The following is a 10,175-nucleotide window of genomic DNA, read 5'->3' on the forward strand; positions in this document are numbered from 1 at the left end:
TCCCACTGGAACATTTCAGTGTGAACACGACAGTGTCTCATAGAGGAGACAACACTGCAGGAACACTGGAACAAAACGGGGGAGAGCTGTAATGAGAGGTGGCGTTTACACTTCACATCATCTCTGGTTTTCCCAATGAGGGTTTCATCAGGGCTGACACTTCCCTTCAGAACACCTCAGTGTCAGCGAGCTGGGGCTGGCAGTGGGATGTGATCGGCCAAGGGGGTCCAGACCAGCTCCGGTGGCACCCCTGGCTGACCCCGCTGGTGTGCTGTGCTCCCAGCCAGCCCAGCCTGGCAGCTCTTGCCCCCTGGTTTGTGGGGCTGAGCCCTGGCAAGGGAGCTGCGCTCCCAGTTTGCCCAGCTCCGGTTACAGTGGGCACCACAGCCCATGGTGGGATGTGACTCCAGCAGCCCCCAGCCTCCCTGCCCTTGCTGAGCGGAGCAGAGCTCCTCTCCAGGCAGGCCTCTACCCCAGCAGTGTCTCTGGCTGGGACTGCGGGATCCCAGAGCTGCTCATTACCAGCTCCAGCCTGGCGCTGCCTTTTAATCCACCCAACATCTCCAAGAATTAATTTTCAGCTGTAGAGCAGTGCTCAGCAGTATCCCCCGGCATCTCCCTCCTCAGTGAGTCCCAGATTGCACGCTCTGTGCTTAATTAGTGAGTTAAATACTCCAGAGTTCAGACTGCCTTGTTGTTACTCAAGTCATCTCCTGCTGCGGCGTCCCTGCGGACACCCTGAGCACTGGGGATGGTGCTGGGCCCGCGGCAGGGCTGAGCTGAACGCCCAGGAGCTGGTGGTGGGATGGGAGCCTCCCATCCAGTCTGCCCAGTATGGCCGTGCTCCCGGCCACCAGCTCTGCTGGCACAGGGGGCATCTCACACACTGAATTTCATAGAAGGGTTTGGGTTGAAGGGACCTTAAAGCTCCTCCAGCTCCAACCCCTGCCACGGGCAGGGACACCTTCCACTGGAGCAGCTTGCTCAGTGAATTTTGGACACTGGGGAGTCAGGAGCAGGGAACAGCTTTTCAAAGGATGGTTTTTCCCTCCCTCAGAGAGTGGCAGAGATGGACCGAGGGGTCTCACATCCTCCCTCCCACCCCATACCTAGCTCTGGTCCTGGAGCACAGGGCAGGAGGAGCAGGCACGGTGGCAGTGGGGCAGCCAGTGCTCCCAGGGTTCAGAGCACGAAGGTGGCTGCAGTGACAGGGGAGTCCTTCAGCACCAAGCTGAGACCCTGCACCCAGGGCTGGGCTCCATGGCCAGGATGAGCCACGCTGTGGAGCTGCTCAGCCCTTGGTGGCCTTGGTGGCAGTGGGAAAGCCATGGCCCCGTGGGGAGAAGCGGCAGGGGGGAAATGGGGCTCCTTATGGTGGCTCCATACAGTGGCTCTGCGCACTGGATTTGCCAAGGCAAGTCAGTGGAGGAGCAAGCAGCAAGCAAAGGACCAGTAACTCACAGGACCCCTGGAGTGAAGCACCAGTGACTCAAATCCAGCACTTCTAAAAGCCATCTATCAAAGCAGAGCAGTCTGAACTCTGGCCCCCGTGAAGGCCACTTATTCATGAGTAAGCACTAGGTATAAGCACAGGGCGTTAATAATGCACGTATTGATTGGCTCCAATGCTGCTCCACATACGTGCTCAGATCAATGATCCTGCTCAAGTACACGCACCACAGGACTTTCAAATAACAGCACCCTGCACTTCAGCACAGAGCCGGCTGTCCCCTCCTGACAGTGCTCCCACCACACTGAGCCATGGCCGAGACCCCCTCTGCCAGCACCAGCCCCTCACAGCCCCTGTGCGAGCTCCTGAGCCTGCCCAGGGGAAGGGAGATCACAGACACGAGTGTGGGGACGTGGGAACACGGAGCGGGCTGTGGGAATGTGGCTGCAGGTGCCAAGTGCGTGACACGTTCTGATATGGATGCAAAGGGCTGCACTGCCGGGAGCAGCAGGCGAGATCAGCTCCGTGGACCACGTAGCTCACCAGTTTATTGCAGGGCTGTTAAATGCTGCTTTACACATCTATTGAATTGGAGACAGTTCCTTCCTATGGAAGCGTGTGGGCAATCACTCCGCCTGACAAGCAGCAGGGCCAGGAGCAGCATCGGATGCACAGTGCTTGGATTTGCCGTGTTATCCCACAACCCTGCTGCTCAAGGTGCTCAGCAGCAGCCAGGATGCAGCGGCTGAGGGGAAGATTTAGGAGAACACCGGTGTGATGATCCCGGCCCTGGGTGCTGTGTTCTGCACGCCCAACGTGGCACCTCTGATTGATGAGTCCTGCACTCCAATCTGCTCAGAGTTAGGCAATGGCAGTCATTTTTTCCAAGCCTTGTCATATATAAAAGCAATTGAGTCAGCAGGCACCAGTTGTCTGGCACAAACAGGGATTGTATTTTCACAGGGTTTTGCAGAAGGTCTATAAAAATTTGTTCTTTCTTTAAGGAATAAACACAGAAATGTCAACACCCTCTGAAAAAAAACCAGAAAAAATTAAACTTGCAAATGGAAACATTATGTCTGCAAAAGATGTGCTTAAAGAGCCTTTCATCACTCACATCAAATGACAAGGGGTTTGTGTATCAACTGCGTTTCAGGCCAATGCCTTTGGAAAACCGGGAATTTCCCTGGTAGTTCTGGTCCCAGGGTGCGGAAACCCTGCTGCTGTGGCTGTGTGCTTCCTCCCAGGGAGGAGAGCAGAGGCCAGTGATGCTGGGGGGCTGCAAAGCCGCTGGTGCCCCCAGTTTGGTGGCAATGGCCAGCACAGTGGGCACAGGCAGCTGGAGTCAGAGCTGGGGTTGGCATTGAGGTGGGCACTACATTACCATGGATCCATAGGGAATACCCTCAGTCTCTCGTGGAGGGACCAGCTGTGATCCCCACTGGGGACTGGAGCAAGAGCCGAGGGGGAGGGTGCTGCTGCTTCGCTTGCACTGTGACCAGCACCACCCAGCATCATCCATCAGCAGCCTGCAGCACCCATAAACATCCAGCATTGCCCATCTGCACCCAGAAGTACCCAGAATCACCCATCAGGACCCATCAGTGCCCCGCTCCTGCCCCAGGGGAGGCTGTGCCATACTGGTCCCTCCGTGCCGCGCTGCCGGTGTCAGTTCATTACCGCTGGTTGCTCAGCGGCTGTTGGAGCCGTGGAAACGTCGACATGAATTTGCAGCTATGGATGTGTTTGACAGCCGCTGACCCCGCGGGATTGCTGCTCTCTCCCTGCTCGGCAAGGAGCTGCTGTAGTCAGAGCAAATCTTTTTGCAATGATCTTTCATTGCAGATGCAGCCTATTAATTATTAGAGGCTATTAAAGCAAGCATTACCCCTCTCACCTCTGGAGACGGTCATGGGCGTTTCAAGTGCCTCCCGCAGGTCTATCAGGCCCCTTGGGAGCAGGCCCTGCTCAGCATCCCTTGGGATCACCCGGCTCCCGTGCCCTACTGCAGTAAAACCTACCTGGGGCCAGAGATCTCGAGACCAGGGTCCCCCCGACCACCCGCCCAGAGGAGGAGGTGATGGGCACTGTGGGGCTGGGCACTGTGTGCACTCCGGCCCCTGCTGCCCATGGGTATGTGTTGAGTGCTGCTGGGTGCCGCTGGTGCTGGAGCTGAGCCGCAGCCCCGCACACCTCCCACCTGGACACACTCATCCTGTGCTTGAGATGCATGTTAAAAATTTGTCTTCGCCTTCATTAATGCCGGAATTTATTCCAGAAGAGAGAATTCCTGCGTCTTAAAAACCTATAGGTGGAACACAAGCAAATTGCTACTTTTACTAGCATATAAACTGGAAAAACCTTTGAGATACATCTACATTACACTAAACTGCATCCATAATTCATACCTAAAGGAGAAATTTTTAGCTCCCTCGGAGGTTTGCTGGTATCTATTATTGATGGGACCATGTTAGGCAACAATAGGCTCCCTCTTATTCACACGCCATTTACTGGCTGAGTCAGGCTGCAGCACCTCCGCTCAGCAGCGTGAGCTCTCAATTAGGTTTTTGCAAGGATTTGGAAGGGATTTACTTAAGAAGCTGAAGTGATGTGGATTGAGCAAGTTGGGAGAGTATTTCTAGAGGGATTCCCACTCCTGTGGTTAATCAATAGATCAGGAATGTGAAAGACACTCGGAGCAATTAATTTCTATTCAGGTCTCCGAGAGCAGCATTTGCTCAGCAAAACTCTGGATACCAGGGCCTTCTGAACTGGGAATGTCGTAATCCGTTAATCCCAGTGACCAGGGGCGGGTGGCTCCTGCAGAATCACCAGTGTTTAACTGTGTCTGGTGCAGGCAGGTCCCAGCTCCCTGCCGGGCAGGGAATTACAGCTGGATTGCACTGCTTGCAGACCTCTCTGTCCCCTCTGTCCCTGGTTTCGGGGTGACAGGAGGGGGGCTGGATGCTGGCATCGCCCTCCCAGCAGGTCTCGGGTGTGTATCCAGACCTGGGCTTGCTGGGGAGCCTGTAGCTGCCGAGGGGATGAGAGCCCACATCCATCCCCAGCCCCTGCCCCATGTTATGGCCCATGGGATGAGGAGGCACCAGCCCTGCACCCCTCTGCCTGGTCCCAGAAGGCTGGGGAGGGATTGCACGGACACCAAGAAGGAGCATTGGCACCACCAACCCCAAACCCTCTCTGGAGAGAGAAGAGGAACCGACAGCAGCTCTCATCGTGGTTGTAACGTGAGGAAATGTGTCTGGCACATGCACGTATTTACACAGCACATAGCAGTTAGCTTAAATCTAAGATAAAGGTTCCTGTTACCATAAAAATCCCATCCTTCCCAACGCATCAATTCGGCACTGAATTAGATCCAGGAACCACAATGCAAATCTCAGGGCTACAAATCTCGCTGACAATATGTTTTGTTCCACAAACAGATGCAAAGCCAAGTATAAAGCTGCACAGCAACCCTTATCTGGCAGATTTCTCTTTGATTAGCTTTTAATTGCTCATTAAGATTTGGGTGGTTTATGTCTTTTCTGCACAGCAGAGGAGCAGCATCCCTGCAGGGCCAAATGTCCGGTTGGGTAACCAGTCTCCCACTGGAGAGCAGCATTCCCGCTGCTGCTCTCTGCCTTGGGTGCTGCTTTCTGGTTTGGGAGCTGCTCTCTGCCTTGGGAGCTGCTCTCTGTATCTCCCCCTCCCTGGTTCATTCCAGTGTCGGTGGGGGATATTCGGCATGGATGGAAACAAACGACTGCTGAAGGAGCAGTCTTTGTGGAAGGAAAGCCACCAGCCGTGGCTCAGCACCAGGGCGGTCATTGCAGGATCTCCCCGGCATTACCCACATTGCAGGGATTTGGCTTTGCCTCCACTTGTTGGCGCAGCTGGAGCAGGATGTCAGCACCAGGGCAAAGCTGGTCCCGTCCCTGTGCCAGGCAGGGGCCTTCGGCTGCTCTCTCAGCATCCTTGGGTGCGCTGGGTGCTCCGAGGTGCTGTGCTGCAAGTGCAGCGCTGGGTGCTGGATGTGGATACTGGACCCCTCCATGCTCCCCACTCTGACTCTCTGCAAGGAGCCAGATGCTCCTGACTCCTGGAATGAGCAGCGGGATCAGCAGACATGCAGTGTGTCGGGGTCTGTGTTCTTGTTTATGAGAGGTCTGCCTGAAATTTAGGGATTTATAAAGTACCTGTATCATTTAATCCTCTTTAATGAGGTTTGGGGATTTGTGGACCAGACACTTCCACTCGCAGCTCACACAATTAACCTTGGTTAACCTATGAGGGAAACTTCAGGAAGAGTTTGACTTGTTCAGTTCCCAAAGCCGAGGCAGCCCATGGTGCCCCGGCTCGCACAGGCCATGAGGTACCGTGTACAGCAACAGCAGCGGTACCCTGTGTGTGAGGAGCTGTGTACGTGCCTGCCTGCCTGCACTCCTGCTCCAACAGTTTATCCAGGGATTAAGTGTTTGCTGGGCTGGGAGCAGCGTGTGCTCACACAGGGACCCTGCAGCCCTCCTGCGCCGTGGGGCTGCTCCCCACACTGCAGCCATGCTCCCTGGAAGGGAGCCGAGGGAACAAATCCATCCAGTACCACCAGCAGACATCACTGCTGTGGCTGGAAGCGCTTCATGGAGACAGCAGTGATGGTGCTGAGTGCTCGGCTGCCAGCAGCGTGGGACAGCAGTGGCAGTCCTGTCCCGGGGAACTGCAGCTACACAGGGCATGGGTGGCTGCGGAGCATCAAGGATGCAGCACATGGATGGGGCAGTGTCCGGGGCAGTGGGAGAAGCTCTTCATCCTGGACCCCGGCTTTGCTGCGGCACCGATGGCCCTGAGGAGCCACCCAGAGCTCCTGAGCACCGGGAACTCCCTGTGTCCTGGGTGAAACGTTGGGCTCCTCCATCCCCAGCAGTGCCTGTGCTGGAGTCCTCGGCTCTGGTGTCTCAGTCAGCATTCAATGCGCTGGGAGGACAAAGCAAACCCTTGGCACCGTGCAGCACAGCAAGGGAGGGACAGGGAAGGCCTGGGCAGTGTCCCCAGCCAGCAGTGACATCGGGGCAGTGCTGCCAGCCGTTTAAGTTTCTCCTAATTCCCCAATAAATCAGTATGGTAATTTCTCCCTGCAATAAAGCCCCTATTCCCGTCGCAAGCTCTCATAACCGGCACCTCGATCTTTCTGTGCTCTTTGCTCTTTATTACCTTTCAATGACTTAAGCCCCTGAACTGAATAACTTCATCAAGGTGTCAACCTAAACAGATTTTTCCCTATAATGGCCCAACTCTCACAGGTTCTTAATGAAAAATATTGATTCCGAAGGATTAGTTGCAGATTTATGTGGTGGATGCTGATCCCTCTGTCACCTGATACCTTATCAGTGGATGAAGGAACTGATCCTCCCCACATGGTTTTAAAAAAGCAATCACAGACTGTGTCAAGCAGGAGCTTATTCCCAGAGAAATGCATATAATGCCGTGTCTGGATCAGATACAATGCTTAACAGATAGCTAATAACAGGGCTGCGGAACCGCCAGCATGGCCAGGCCGGTTTGCATCTCTCTGCCCAGGATGTGAGCCTACGTAAGCAGCACCCTAGCAGCCTCCATGGCATGAGTTTGCTGGGTCTCAGCACACCCTATGCAGTCACACTGCCCTAGGAAAGCACCCCCAGAGCTGCCTGCACAGCACCACAAACAGCCCCATGTTCCTCATCTCCCGCTTTCCCCCTGGGACTGGTCCTTCACATCCCAACAAACCCCTCTGCTCACCGCAGAACCCAGTTAAGGCTGCTTCAGCATCACCTAGAGGAGGGTTTGACGCCAGGAGCACCCACCACTGGAGGCAGAGACCCCCAGCACCCATGGGGACATGCTGTGGCCATCGGGTCCCAGGGCAGTCCCCGGTGATGAGCTCTGCAGGATGCTGTGTGAGTGCAGCGGAGGGGATGCTGGCAGAGCTGCATTTAGTGGCAGCCACACATCCGATCATTAATCTTCCCTTTTCCCCTCCCTTCAGAAACTTGTAGCTGAAATTAATGCATAAATTACGGCCCGGAGCGAGGCGTTATAAATAACAGCAGAAGGGCTTTGATTATTTACATTTTTATGGAATCTGAACTGATCAAACACATGGAAGTCACCAGGCACAGGGGAGAATTATGGGGTGCTTAAAGGCCACGCAGGAGGGACCTTCCAGGAAAAGGGACCGGGCAGGTTTGGTCACCATGGGCTGGATGAGCAATGTACGGACACCAACAGCAAACCTCAGGCCTCTGGAACCTGGGGGAGAGAAGAGGGATCCCTGACTGCCCACGATCTGGCATCCTCCCCTCGTACCCCATCCTCCGCCCGCCCTTTGCTGGCGCTGTAATGAATGTTTTGGCAACAGCCTTGCTCAGGACCTAATGAAATGATTCAGGGTTCTGCGAGGAGCCTTGGCAATGGGGCTGTCCTACAGTGACTGTGGCAGCACAGCTCTGCCTTTTGGGTTGATTTAAAACCTCATTCGTTTTTCATTAGCTCAGAATTGCTGCAGACGAAGGTTCATTTTTCCTACGTGCGTGGAACGCGAGCGAAAATCAGGGTTTTGTTTCTTCCATTTACCCAGTGTGTAAACTCACCTGATTTGAGGATGAAAGGAGTTATTTACTTCCAGCTACCCAAAAATGACTGAGAGCAGGTATCTCCCTTTCTTGCTATCAAACGACTCCCATGTTACATGCTCATCCTGACAGGCTGCAGGGCATCGTGCCCATGGAGCAGGTCCCGCAGTGAGCCATGGGTGCAGTGTCCTGCAGCACCCACTGCCTGTGGCTGTGTCCCACTGAGCATGGAGCAGGCAGGAGCTGCCCGTGCCTGGAGCAGAGCGGGCAGAGCTCCCCCAAAAGGGGTATCCAGGCCCCCCCTCACCCTGGCACATGGTCAGCACTGACCCCCATTCCCTCTGCCCAGTGCAACCAAAGCGCTTCCCGCAGAGCACGGAGTGGTTTTGGGCTGGGATGCTCTTCTTCCTGGTTTGTAATTTACACGATCATCACCCTCCGTTCCCAGCTCCAATTACTTTGCCATCCAGCGGAGAAAAAACTATCCTGCTGATTAAAACCGCAATAATTAAAGTCGAGGCTTTGCCTTTTCCACGTGTCACAAACTGCCCCAGATTCCAAATTTCAAAGCTCCCGTCGGGGTCCCAATTTCATGGCTCATTCACAGAGCCAGCGCCTGCCGCGGGGGCATTCCCGCGTGCCCCCTGCATGCCTACATCGCTATTACTGTTATTATTGTATTGTGACTGGTATTTCTTCACTTCTCATTATTGCTCTGCAGACATTGAGTGTTGCCCTGCATGTAGGGGGTGCAGGGGCTTCTCACCCCCCCGTTTACCTGCTCTCACCCCCCCATTTACCTGTTCTCACCCCCTCATTTACCTGCTCTCACCCCCCCCGTTTACCTGCTCTCACACCCCCATTTACCTGCTCTCACCCCCCCGTTTACCTGCTCTCACCCCCCCATTTACCTGCTCTCACCCCCCCGTTTACCTGCTCTCACCCCCCCATTTACCTGCTCTCACCCCCCCATTTACCTGCTCTCACCCCCCCGTTTACCTGCTCTCACCCCCCCGTTTACCTGTTCTCACCCCCCCATTTACCTGCTCTCACCCCCCCGTTTACCTGTTCTCACCCCCCCATTTACCTGCTCTCACCCCCCCATTTACCTGCTCTCACCCCCCCGTTTACCTGTTCTCACCCCCCCATTTACCTGCTCTCACCCCCCCTGTTTACCTGCTCTCAGCCCCCCGTTTACCTGCTCTCACCCCCCCATCCCTAACCCTCCCCGGGTCCCATCCCTGCCTGTGCCCTGCCAGGATTCCGGCAGAGCCCCCTCTGCCCGCAGCCCCCCCGCTGCCCGCACAGTGGGGATCCGTTGGGCTGTAACCACAGGAGGCTCCTTCCCAGCCGCCCATCGAAGCAGCGGGGCCATGGCGCAGCTTTGTTCCGGTTTTCCTCCCAGTCTGGCTTTGCCCAACAAAGCTGGGCCCGGACGCGCCCTCTGCTTCTGGTGGAAAAACAGGAGTGGAAAAGCAGCACGTCTTTTGCACACATTTATATATGGTGTCCCTGCCCGTGGCAGGGGTTGGAACTGGGTGAGCTTTAGGGTCCCTTCAACACAAACCAGTCTGGGATCCTGTGATTCTACAATTTTGTATGCAAGAATAAATGAGAGTGGATTTTAATTACTCCTAATTGAGCCTCCAGAATTCAGACAACTTCCACATTAACACCCATTAACACAGCATGCTCGATATCCCATAACATTTAATTAAACCTCTTAAAATAAGATCTTGAAGCTCCCCTCCACGCTTCACAGAGATGATCCCATCGGAAGCTGCACCATAAGGGTACTTAAACCCTCACATCAGCAGCGGTTGCAGAGGCTGTGGGGAAGCTGCACCAAGTGCAGGGTGCTGGGGATTCCCCTCACCACTGCCTGAAGATGTCCCTGGGTGCTGGGAAGTGATGCATGGGCTCTCTTTAGCCTGAGCCTGGTTTATCTCAAGCCCAGGGTGCCCTCACATGGGGCTGCCAACCACCCCCACACAGCCAGGGGCTGCTGGCTGCATCCTGGCCACGATGGGAGCTCGCTGGTGGGCGCACAGATACACGTCCCCCCCATTCCTCATTTATTATATGACATCACAGGAACACTTCCTGTCCTCATG

The sequence above is a fragment of the Pezoporus flaviventris genome, unplaced genomic scaffold (assembly GCF_033815535.1).
Source record: "Pezoporus flaviventris isolate CSIRO_AGI_PZ_B2104156 unplaced genomic scaffold, CSIRO_AGI_Pfla_v1 ptg000078l, whole genome shotgun sequence".
NCBI classification, from domain to species: Eukaryota; Metazoa; Chordata; class Aves; order Psittaciformes; family Psittacidae; genus Pezoporus; species Pezoporus flaviventris.